Genomic DNA, 13112 nt, shown 5'->3' with positions numbered 1-13112 from the left:
CTGCTATCAGGGATGACATGCCACTGGTATAGCTGGAGGTGGCAGACAGCTGAGTCCCAAGAAGTTAGGAGAGACTGCATGTTTGTCCCAGTCAACATGACCTCTGAAAACAACATACAAGCAATTTTGACTCTTGTCAAACAAAAGCTTGGATATATAGATGTGACTGTCTGATGTGCAGACACTGCAGTGGCCATTAAGACATATAACCAAAGTCAGGCATTGTCACACATCCCTTTAATCCCTGCACTCGAGAGGCAGAGGCAGGTAGATCTCTGAGTTCCAGGCCAGCCTGGTGTGAAACAAAAACAAAAATCATACAATCTAAAGAAAAGGGGTCCATACGTTAAAGAACTTCCAGCAGGCTCTCAATGTGATCCACGTGGTTGCTGGGGAGATGGCCAGGGAGGCCAACATGGAGTTATCCTAACAATGCCAGTGTGGCTGCCTTTGAGGGGCAGGTCGCACAAGCCAGATGCTCTGCATCCAAAGAGACATGGTGGGCATGACACTAACCACTCCTCAAGAACTGGCCCTGTAGGCATCACCCGATAGCTGTTCCAGGTCTGCTTACCCAGAGGTCAAAGTGCTTACCTCACAAACCTGATGACCTGAGTTCAAGCCCAGGAATCCAATCTCAGTTACAATAAACTGTCTACAATGCTTTTGGTCTTGACATTTACATCGTCATATTCAACTTTATAGTGTCTCTCACCCTTTTCTGTCACTTGCTTTAGGCTTACACTGGGGCCTTTTCTCCTTCTCGGAACAAGTACGGCCCAGTGACTTTATACCCTTCATTTCTGACACACACGTTCAATTCTTCACGCTCACCTCTTAGCCTGCTTTCACTGCTTTTAATTTTTCTTCAGAACATTAATTTCTATTGCAATTTCTTTATCCAATATTATTTTAGAAGGATACTGTTTAATCTCTAGAAATTTGCATATTTTCCAACTATTTTTCTAACTTTACAACACAGGTTATACAATGACAGATCTGCTGGTCTCTAACGTAATTCTACTGTGGCCTGTAAGCACAAGTTAGAGACCACTTCACATCCCAGAATGTGGTCTGAATAGGTTTATCCTCAACCTTAGGAGATGTGTTTTCTGCAGTCAGTCACCCATTGCTGGTACTGCTCAGTGACAGTTACACTGTGCTGGAGTCTACACTTCTAACAGTGGATCCACTCAAGTCCAGGTTTTGCTTGTTGGTTGGCTTTGTATTGAGACGGGGTCACATGTGTCTGGGCTGGCCTCTAACTCACTATTTTGGTTTGCCTCGCTAACTGTAATGTCTTTTTGAAGAAATGGCTGTACTCTGTTAGGTAAGGACTATCTTTATTCCTGGTAACTCCCTCTCAAGCCTGCTCTGTCTGAAATCAATACAGCCACTTCAAATTTCTCTTGATTATTTAACAAAGTCCAAAGGCAAAAAGCATTATGTAAGGTATGGTAGCATACATTTACAATCCCAGCACTCTGAAAGTTGAGGCAGGAAGATCCCAAATCCAAGGCCAACCTGAGTTACATAGTGAGATCTCACACCCCAAAGGGGGGATCGCAGCACTTAGGAGGATCTCTGTGAGCTCAAGACCACCCTGTCTCAAAAAAAAAGAGGGGGAAAAAAAAGAAAGAAAACTTTGTATATAAAATCCCTTCGGAACAAGAGTTTTTCCAATAACTACTGTATTGAGTTAAAGTCCTAACAATGCAATAACGTTTTAAATGTTTTTTTATTTAGTAAGTATAGATGTTTTGCCTGCATACAGCACAGACACTAAGAAACAATTAATGGGATCTCTCTGTACAACACGATCATTCAGTAAAGTGGCAGGGTACAGAATGGAAAAGGATCTTCACCAATTATACATCCAACAGAAGGCTAGTATCTAAAACATACAAAGAACTTTTGAAAAAAAGACTGGATATCAAGAAAATAACTCAACTGAAAAAATGGAGTAGAGAAGCATGCAGAGAGAGAGTTCTCAGAACATGGAGTGGAGAAGCATGCAGAGTTCTCAAAAAAGAATAAACATAAATGGCTGAGAAACATTTAAAGGAACGCTCACCATGGTTAGTCATGAGGGAAATGCAAATCATAACTACTTTGAGATTTCATCGTATGCCAGTCAGAATGGCCAAGATCAATAAAACAAGTGACAGCTCAAGCTGGTGAGGATCTAGAGTAAAGAGAACCCTTATTCATTGCTGGTGGGGTGCAACCTTGTACAGCCACTGTGCACATCAGTGTGCAGTTTCTCAGGAAGCTGGGAATAGATCTACCTCAAGATCCAGATATACCACACTCTTTTGCATATACACAATCCTACTCTATTAGGACTCTACATCTTACTACATAAATGTAGACATTTGCTCATCCATAATCATGGCTGCTCTATTCACAACAGCCAGAAACTGGAAACAGTCTAGATGTTGATGACAGGATAATGAAAATGTGGTACATTCACACAATGAAATAGTATTCGTTAATCGTTAAAAAGAATGAAATTTGCAGATAAATGGATGGAGCTAGGAAAAAAAATCATCCAAGTGGGGTTACCCAAACCCAAAAGGAGAAATTAGTGTGTTTTCTCTTATATGTGGATATTGGCTTTTAAGCCTTTGATATGCATGCTACAATCCACATAATAACAAAGGTTAGGTACTTATTAAGGGACAAAGGGAGAGAAGAGGATCTCCCTAGGAAGGAGAAATCAAAGATGTATAGTTATGGCAAAAGGGCTGAGTGTGAGGACTAGATGGGGAGTGAGAAGGAAGAGTGGGGTGACAGAGGAATATGAAGAGAGAAAACTAAGGGCATTTGAGAAGCTGCTGGGAAACTCACTACCGTAGAAGTTTCCTAAGATACACACATAAATGAAAGAAATCAAAATGGTGCCATCAAACAACGGGGGTGACAATGCCCAAACTAGATTATCTTCCACCAAGAAGTGAAACCTTACGTGCCAGAAACGGGTAACATCTAGTTGAATGGTTAGCCAGAGGGGCACCAAGGAAACCCCAAATATCTGTGGCTATTCACAAGGTTATTGGTTGGCTCTCAACAAACTGATGAGAAGGCCTTTCGTTGAAGACAACATAGTTCATCAAACACAAACTCAAGCTGGTGCCTAACTAGAGGCTTCAACCCTGCTGGCTAGTGTTCATGGTACTGGAAGGTACTCTGTATGCTACCTGAGGAGAAAGGCAACCATCAACTCAGCTACAAACCCTGCAATCTACAATGGTGATCAGCCTGCAAGATATGTGGTGCAACAGTGACACAAATGTTGTGGGAGTTATCAACTATGCTATGATTGGACAGAAGGCTCACTGCATGAGATGGAACTCATATCAACTACGCTATGATTGGATAGAAGGCCCACTCTATGAGATGGAACTCATGTCTGACACTGCAAGGATTGTTAAGAACCTGAGACTGGATAAGTCACGGGCCTACAGGAAAACCACCATTCTGTTAAAAGTTAACAGCAATAAAATGACTTCTAAAGACATTCTACTACACGCAGAGATCAGCGTCTGAGTCATCATCCGAGAAGCTTCTTCCTACGTAGATGGGAACTAACACAGAGACTCACGACTGAACAGTGTACAGAGAATGAGAGACTCTGGATGCCTCCATCAAACCTTCCCCACAGGGCTCAGGGAGCCATGTGGAAGAGAGGTGGAAAGGTTTTAAGAGCCAGAGGGGATGGATGACTCCAAGGAGGACAGGATTCCACTGGTCAGAGGGAGAAGTGGGCATAGGCTCCCACCCTAACCAAGAAACTATCTGCAATTGACATCTGCTTGCAAAGGAAAAATTAGTTTTCTCCAATGGAGTCTCATTGGGTGTATTAGTCCCACTTAAGGGTAGCTCCCATGCCCTTCCATAGATGACCAACACAAAATAAATTGAAGGGTATTTTTGTAGACTTTTCGTCCCAAAATGCTTTATTTGAACATTTTTTTCTTATTGGTCCTGTGCTTGTACATTTGGGGTCCATTTTTTGTTGTTTCTCCAGTATGTGTCTGTGTTTGAAAATTTATTTTCTTCCCCACCCCCACCTTCCTTGGTTTGTTTGGGGTTTTCTTTGGTGGGGGGTGGTTGGTTTTCAGACACATATTATAATTCTTGTAGACCAGGCTGGTCTTGAACTCACAGAGATCTCTACCTCTACCTCCCAAGTGCTGGGATTAAAGGTCTGCCTGCCTGATGAGTTTTTTAATTAGATAAAGACAAGAGGAATAAAAGGTATGTTATATTTTCAAAACCTGTCTATAATCAGGAATCTTTTTTCATCCTTTGCTGTTGTTCTTTGTGCTGTCTGCGCCTGTCACACTTTCTCCCCATTTGAAGATACTTCTTGACTATACTCAATATTTTTAATTCAAGTATGGTAAAAACACAAATGAGTGCTTTTTCATTGGTATTGTCCCCTAATTTAATTCCCACAATACTCTATGTCTCATATTACACCATTATATTAGTTATTATTCCTTAATAAATAAACATATTACTCAGAAAACAAAAATATTGTCATCTAGAAAAGGCCTCCTTCGGACTGGTGAGCTGGTGGTCCTGGCTGCCTGAGCTCTATCCCCCAAGAGCCACATCTCAGTGGCTTGAATCTTTAATCCCCAACAAGATTTGCAAACAGATCACCAGGAAGCTCCATGCCAGCCACCCTGGAGTGTGGAGAATGGCATAAACAAGAAAGACCCTGCTTCTCAAGGTGGGAGGAGAGGAATAACTCCTGAAAGTTATATTTGGATCCCCAAACGTGTATGCATTCGCACACACGTGTCACACACACACTTTCAAACATAACTAAATTAATTAGAAAACACATTTAAAGCTGGGTGGGTACAGCTCAGTGAGCAAACACTTGCCTGGCTGTCACATTTAACAGTCTCTGAAGTACTGTATTCATTGTTAACGTATACATTTTGGTCAGAGCTGACAAGCAGCCGGCCTCTCCTGCTATAAGTACAAGAAAGTAAGCACATGCCTATAACCCAGCACCCAGGAAGCTAAGGCAAGAGGATTCCAAGTTCAAAACCTGAACTATGTACATAGCAAAATGCCTTCAAAAACAAAGATAAAATAAAGAAGATCATAATCGGGCAAACTAAGCATGTCCTGTTACCAGACGGGGGGGGGGGGGGGGGTCCACTTTAAACGTCTGACTTGTGTTTTCTAAAGATGGCTGTGTTAGTTCCCCAGAACTGCCATAGCCAAAAAATAAGTGAAGACATTCTGGCTGACAGCATTCACTCCCAAATATGCATCTGAACACACACTTTAAATGACTCCTGACTGCAGGAGACACTCACACACATATGGCTGGACGGTCACTAAGTGTGATGGGATTTGTTACACAGCTCCAGCAACTGAAATACTGTCACACTGCTATTAGAATTAACGACGCTTAAAGAAGAACCAGGAAATTAAAAGATTAATATGGAACTTGTTTTTAAGGGAACAGCAGATTCAAATATACAAAGTGGAAAAATCTTTTTGACTGCCTCAAGAGTGCTATGACAAGTACAAGAATCACATAATGTCCAAAGGCCTAAAGATAACATTTAATTAAAACAGGAAAAACTTGGGCTGGAGAGGTGGCTCAGCAGTTAAGAACGCTGGCTGCTCTTCCAGAGGACTCAAGTTCAATTCCCAGAGCCTGCATGGTAGCTCACAACTGTCTGTAACTCCAGTTCCAGGGGCTCTGACAGCCTCTTCTGGCCTCTCTGAGCACCAGGTCACATGTGATGCATAGACACACATGCAGTCTGAACACTTACATACATAAAATAATCTTGTTTAAAAATTTAGAAACAGGAAAAACTGGCTTCTGGGACTCAGAGTTCGAATGCACACAAAGCTTCAATATGAAGTTAAACTGCGTTATTACTTCACTGCTATTAAAACGGTATCAGTTATCACCTCGTTACTTAGCTTCTCTAGGATCATGAACTATATAGGCTCAATATCCTTTGCTTTACAGCAAGTATCCACTTATGAGGACATACCATGTTCAACTTTCTGGGTCTGTGTTAATCTCAGTCAGGATGGTTTTCTAGTTCCATCCATTTGCATGCAAATTTCAAGATGTTGGTTTTTACCACTGAATAGTACTCCAGTGTGTAAATGTACCACATTTTCTTTATCCATTCTTTGGTTAAGGGGCATCTAGGTTGTTTCCAGTTTCTGGCTGTTACAATTAATGCTGCTATGAACAAATACCCTTGTAGTATGATGGAGCATCTTCTGGGTATCTGCCCAAGAGTGGTGTTGCTGGCTCCTAAGGTAGACTGATTCCCAGTTTTCTGAGAAAGTGCCATACTGATTTCCAGATTGGTTGTACAAGTTTGCAGGGACCTTGGTCTTAAATGTAGAACTTCATGCAGCTCAGAAGTCTTAGGATATCCCTGACACTTACCAGATTCAAATGGTCTGTCTGTCTCTCCCTTTCCCCCAAGGGTACATAAGCAGTAAGAACTGCTGAGGAGAACAGACTAGCCTGCTGCCTGGAAGAAGGGGATCCTCTCTGACCTGTTGAGCTTGGGTACAATGAACCCAAGGGCTCCTGCTTGGTGATGTAGCTGCCCCCGCCCCTGCCTTCTCACCTATACTCCTGTGAACAATCCGAATAAACTCCCTGGCTCACCAGATTGGACGTCGGTGGTGTCATTCTTTTGTCCTGTTGTGGTTCCCTCCTGAAGTGAATGGATGTTTGTTTTGAGTCTCCAGGAAAAGTCTCACATGGAAATAGTGAGTTTTACTCTTCCCTATGACTCACCTACAGCAGTGGTTCTCAGCCTTCCCGCTGCTGCGACCCTTCAGTACAGTTCCTTATGCTGTGGTGACCCCAACTATAAAATGCAATTATTTTCATTGCTACTTTATAACTAATTTTACTACTGATATGAATTGTAATGTAAATATCTGTGTTTTCCGATGGCCTTAGGGGACCCCTGTGAAAGGTCCCACAGGATGAGGACCACTGATCTAGAGTTATGACCCACTGACTTTTAGTGTGTTTATGCATACATGCAACTATTGTCATAGTGAAGTTCAGAGAAGTTCCATCGCCTCATAGAGACACCACTCTGTAACCCTTTAGCTTTTGCCCGGTTTCTCTGCTCCTGTCAGCTCTCCCTCACCTGTCCACTTTCGATCTGTAGATGTCTGTTCTGGTCACTCCGTGCAGAGGGAGTCATACTATGAGGTCGGTCCTTCTTGATTCATTTATTTCACTGTCGTGGACTGTTTTTAGGCTAAGTCATGTTTCAGAATGCATTTGTGTTTCATTCTTTTAATGGCTGAGAACCAATTTTCCACATTTAATTAAGAGTTGACACTGACCTAAGAGCTCTTATTCCTTTGAAATATTTTGTCCTCTTTTAATAATTGGTCTTAGTGAAAATAGAAATATTATAGTAGAATCTTCAACTTATTTTCCAAATGATAAACAAGAAAGTACCCTACTTACTAAGCCAAAGGTTTGCTTCTCGGCACTGTGTTAGCGTGATAATTGATACCGTTTTAATAGCAGTGAAGTAATAACAACCATCCGAATGAGAGCTGGTGCCCTCTTCTGGTCTACAGAACACATGGAAGGAATGTTGTGCACATAATAAATAAATAAATCTTTAAAAAAAAACTGAAAAAATTAACTTGAAAATAAAATTGAGTAAAACAAACCCCACAAAACTGGCAAACACCACCAAGCACTGCCCTCAGATTTTTCTTACAATACTGCTCTGTAGTCTTAGAACCTAGAACTCTGTATGTGTGCACAATACACTGATCACATAAATACAGGTGTGTGTACATACACATGTGCATGCACTTTGGTACCAGAGCTGGTGATGGTTTTTCCTGTCATTCTCCATGTTATTTTTTGAGGCAGGAGCTATCACTGAACGCAGAGCTCACTTAATGCTCACTTCATACCTGCAAGTCAGCAAGTTCCAGGAAGCCGTCTTTCCCACTCCCTCCTCCCCAGCTAGAGCTAGAGATGAATACCTCCATACTCAGCTTTCTGGGAGGATAGTGGGATCTGAACTCTGACCCTTATGTAAGCGAAGCAGGCACTTCATCACTGAGCAGTCACATCGTGATCTGGGATTTGTTTGTTTTAGTCAGTGTGCTGCTTAGTCTTACATGAACTAGACACACAAGCCAGAATCATCTAAAAGGAGGGAACCTCAGTTGAGATCCAGCTGTAAGGCATTTTCTTAATTACTTATGGAGGGGGGACCAGAGTGGGTGGGTGTAGCTACCAAAGTTTCTTCCCTTCTCTCCTGGCGATTTGCAGGGCCGTGTGACCTCCGGCTTCCTGGAGTCTCTGCACTAGCTCTAGCTTGAGGGGATAACTTAGCAAGAACCTGGTTCTCTTTGTTATGGTGATTCCACTTGTATTCAAGGTCTTAGCAGTGGGCCGATAGCCTGGCTCCCCAGATTACCCTGCCCGAGGCGCCGGGAAGGCTTTAATCTTCTTCCTGCTCCTGGATGGGAGAAGGACTTGCATTTTCGATTCTTCTAGCCCACTGATATAAATACCTGTCTTGAGTTTAATAGAGGGTCATTTACTCTTGTAGATGAGCCAGGTCTCTTTTGTCTGTGTCTCTTTTTCAACCCTCAGGACAACTGTCCCTTCTCGTGGGCCCGAGTTCAGGAAGCGCGCAGCCTGGGTCGGGCGTGGGTATCCACTGGAAAGTGCAGACTCTTACAGGTGGGACCATCACGGGCTGGTGGTCCTGCGTTCTGCAAGAAATCAGTCTGAGGATGGTATGGAAGCAGCAATGCTGCATGCACGGCCTCTGCATCAGCTCCTGCCTCCAGCTCCTGCCCTGTTTAGTTCCTACCCTGTCTTTCTTTGATGAACGGTGGTAAGAAACTGTAAGCCAAACAAACCCTTTACTCCCCCACTTTTTGCTTTTTGTTGTGTTTGTTTTGTTTGTCATGGTGTGTCATCGCAGCAATAGAAACCCTAAGACAGGGGCTCACTATGTAGCCCATTATGTCCTAAAATACACAATCCTCCTACCTCTGCCTTTTAAGTGTGGGGATTACAGGTACACAGAACTAGGCCAGAAGCAACAAATTTTTTTTAGCTTTAGACTTTACAACCTCATGTACTATAAAATTACTCTGTGTGTTATAATCATCTTGTTAAGTTCACTTTTAAATTTTCAGCTTTTTTCCTCTCCCTATCCTGTTTCCTAGCATGTAGTCTCTGGCATGAAGCCATGTAATACAACTGTTTTTAGTTAGCAAGATTAACTGCACAGCAGGTTTACTGTGACAAACATGCATGTATTTGTACAGTGATTATACACCCCCTCTAAGACCCTCTTTAAATGTTTTAACATTTGCTGGGCAATTGTGGTGCACACCTTTAATCCCAGAACTCGGGAGGCAGAGGCAGACGGATCCCTGTGACCTTGAGGTCTACAGAGCAAATTCTAGGACAGCCAGGGCTGCAGAAAGAAATCCTATCTTAGGAATAAAAAGAATTTTTTAACATTTAATTTTATGTGTATGAGTGTTTTCCCTCCATGTATGTATACCACGTGTGTGGCTTGTGCCCAGAGGTCAGAAAAGGGGGGGTGTCAGATCCCCTAGAACTGGAGTGACATAATTATAAGTCACAATGGGGGTGCTGAGATCTAAACCTAGGTCCTCTGCACATTGGGTTCGGGGGGGGGGGGATTTTTTGTTTTGTTTTTTGTTTAAGACAGTCTCTCTGTGTAGCTCTGGCTGTCCTGGAACTATGCAATCAGGGTGGCCTCAAAGCACAGAGATCTGCCTATCTCTGCTTCCCAAGTGCTGTGTCAGATTAAAGGCGCACCCACCATGCCTAGGTCTGTTTGAGACTGGGCTCTGTCGCTAACATGGCCTCCAGGTTCCAACCATTTTCCTGGAGGCAATATGACTGCATTTTTCCTTAAATGGCTGAACAAAACCCCACTGTTTATATATAACATACTTTGTTATCCAGTTGTCTTAGTTACTGTTCTATAGCTGTGAAGAGACACCATGACCAAGGCGACTTACAAAAGAAAGCATTTAACTGGGGACTAGCTTACAATGTGAGAGTGAGTCCGTGGCCATCACGGTGGGGAGCACAGGTAGGTAGGTAGGCTCGGCACTGGAGCAGCAGCTGAGAGCTTGTCTCAGATACAAAGGAGGAAAAGGACGAGGTGGAGGTGGGGGAGGAAGGGAAGGAAAGGGAGCGGGAGACACTCATATGTTTGAATACTTGGCTTCCAGTTTGTAGACCACTGAGATGGTGTCAAAAGTGTGTCCTTCCTAGAGCAGCTGTGTCCTTGTTGGAGGAGGTGTGTCAGCGGGGATGGGCTTTGAGGTTTCGAAAGCCTACTCTAGGCTCAGTCTCTCTCTACTGATGCGTGAGGATCAGAAAGTTTAGTATATTTCAACTTTCTATTCCACTGCTCTGCCTTCCCATTTCTGTGTCAATAACCACGCTAGTTGTTACTATGGTTACAGGGTACAAAGTCCATTACTGTGATACCTCCAGCATCGCTCCTTTTGCTCAGGACTATTTTCCCTATTCGGTTCATTTCCATACAGATATTGGGATTGTTTTTTCCATTTCAGTATCAAATGCCATTGGGATTTTGATGGAGACTGCACTGAGTTTATGTATCATTTTCTGCAATGCAGTCATTTTCAGCTGTTTGCAAAGACTCACTGTGCTTCTACAGACCTCTCCTAATTAGAAACTTATATTAGAAATCGTAACTTTTCCCTGTTGTGGTGGTTTAATGAAAATGGCTCCCCAAAAGTTCGTAGGGAATGGCGTTATTTAATTAGGACACGTGACGTTATTGAAGGAGGTGGAGCCTTGTTGGAGGAAGTGTGGGTTTTGAAGTTTCAGAAGCTCAAACCAGGTTTAGTGTTTCTCTCTCTTCCCGCTGCCTGTCTATCCAGATGTAGAATTCTTGGCTCCTTCTCCAGCACCATATCTGCCTGCATGTCACCATGCTTCCTTCCCATCATGAAGACAATGAATGAACTGAACTCTGAACTGTTAAGACAGCTTCATTATAAGAGTTGTGTGTCTCTTCACAGCAATAAAACCCTAAGACATGCTGTGCTTTGATTTAGTGCACAATAGAAAAATCAAAGTCACACTAATATCCTCAGATTCCCCATTCCAATTTTTATAACTATAACTATAAACACGCATACAATGAGAGAAAGCACAAAAGCCAATGTGTGTGTGTGTGTGTGTGTGTGTGTATCAGATGACAACTTTGTGGAGACCCCTTCTATTTTTTCACCTTCTAATTTTTGAGTTCCAGGATCAAATTCAAGTGGTGAGGGTTTCAAAGCAAGAGCCTTTTTCCTGTTCCCACTGACACATAGAGACAAACAGACAGACAGACACAAACACACATACATACATGTGATAAGTGAAACTACAAAAGAAAATCAAACTGAACTGTCAAGTACCCTTCCTGTAAGGCATTATTTCAAATTTGATTTAAGCAAGAGTGGTACCTGGTACTGACTTGAATGCTGAATTATAATGATCCCCTCAGAACATCAATAATGAACAAGAAAAGCGAACAGAAGCAAGTGAAATATTCCTGTAGGAGAATCTGCTACCTCGAAGGTCTAGCACGGTGTAAAGTAAGTACCCTGGCCATCTCTACAATGAAATAAAAATTATAGAAAATAACTTCTGGTGAGGGGGAATAAAAGTAAAAATGATTTTAAATTTTTTCTTGCAGAGCAGGATAACCCTCAAAAACTCCAGGAAAAGATCCACGTAAACACTCCAGCATGGCTTGCAGAACACAGTGACATTCAGGCTGGGTTCTCGGGTTGTGCTTCCCTGAACTGAATCACACCGACAGCAGCATATGGCCAATTTCTTCACTCCTCTCCATACAAATTCACGTTGATTTGAAAAGGCATGGTCTTTACAGTATGTATTTTTATATATGTGTCTTCTAGTTCCTTTCACAGTTAGTCAATAAAGCAGACTAATAGTGAACATACACACACAAGGGGAAATAAATACAGCGTGAAGGCAACAAGTCTGAGGACTTGAGAGACTGGTTAGGACCACCTTTCAAAGAAGGCAAAACGTAAGATCTATAAAATGAGCAGGAAGAAGGCAAATGTGCAAAGTGCCACACAAGGGAAAAATAAGAAAGAATCAGTATGTGCAAAGGCTTTGAGGAAATAAAAAAAAAATCTGATGGGTTTAACAGCGGCCCTAGAGTCAGGAACAGTAGTGCATACCTGTAATCCCAGCAAATAGGAGATAGGCAAGGAGGCTCCCAAGTCCCAGGATTACAGAGACAGACTATCTCAAAAAACTAAGGGGAATGAAAGAAGGGAAGAGAGAGAGGAGGGGAGCAGCACTAATACAAGATGAGGCACAAATGCAAAAACTGTAACTATTAAAAATTGTGCATTGTTATAACTATTATAAATATAATAATTATATTATTATAAATACTTAAATTTTTTACATTAGCTACAATTTTTATAAAGTAAAAGCAGGTTGCATTTATCTTAATATATCCAAATGTTATTTTGATAAATGGGTGATTTGTAACATTCTTTAATACTAAATCTGGAAGTCAACATGTATGTTACACTTGTACAACATTTCAACCCAAACTAATCATAGATTATGCACACAATCGTTTGCAGGCTACGTCAGGCTATTGGCCTTAGTGTTAAAGAGGCCAGGTTACAAGAGGAGATCAGTAAGGCTGAAGCACACTAACCTGAAGGAAAACACAGGAGGGAACTGAGAATATTATCAGGGTTCAAATCATAAAGAAGATATTACAGAAGAATTTGAGATCTATCTAGACCGTAACTGGAATCCACTAAAGATTTAAACATGGGAATACCGTGATCTTAATCTGCTTTATAAAAAGAATAATCTATATAAAAGCTTATTTATAGGGAGGCAAGATCAGACAGTAAAGAGATTAAGCAGATGACTATTAAATCTAAGTAAAATTATGCTTTATTTATAGACTGTTGAGTGAACAACAGAGATAAACAGAAGCAAAGTGACTTTCTTTTTTTTTTAATCTATTTAATTT

At 41.8% G+C, this 13112-nt stretch overlaps 1 protein-coding gene across 6 annotated transcripts in view; it reads right to left on the bottom strand.

The window, feature by feature from the left end:
- Positions 1–13112, bottom strand: part of Evi5 (ecotropic viral integration site 5) — a 141893-nt gene that overhangs the window by 111178 nt on the left and 17603 nt on the right. The gene's annotated exons all lie outside the window — the stretch shown is intronic.

This window comes from Myodes glareolus, chromosome 8 (assembly GCF_982192425.1).
Source record: "Myodes glareolus chromosome 8, mMyoGla1.1, whole genome shotgun sequence".
In the NCBI taxonomy this organism is placed as follows: Eukaryota; Metazoa; Chordata; class Mammalia; order Rodentia; family Cricetidae; genus Myodes; species Myodes glareolus.
The sequence above is the reverse complement of the archived record's forward strand: the minus strand, read 5'-3'. Positions and strand labels throughout refer to the sequence as shown.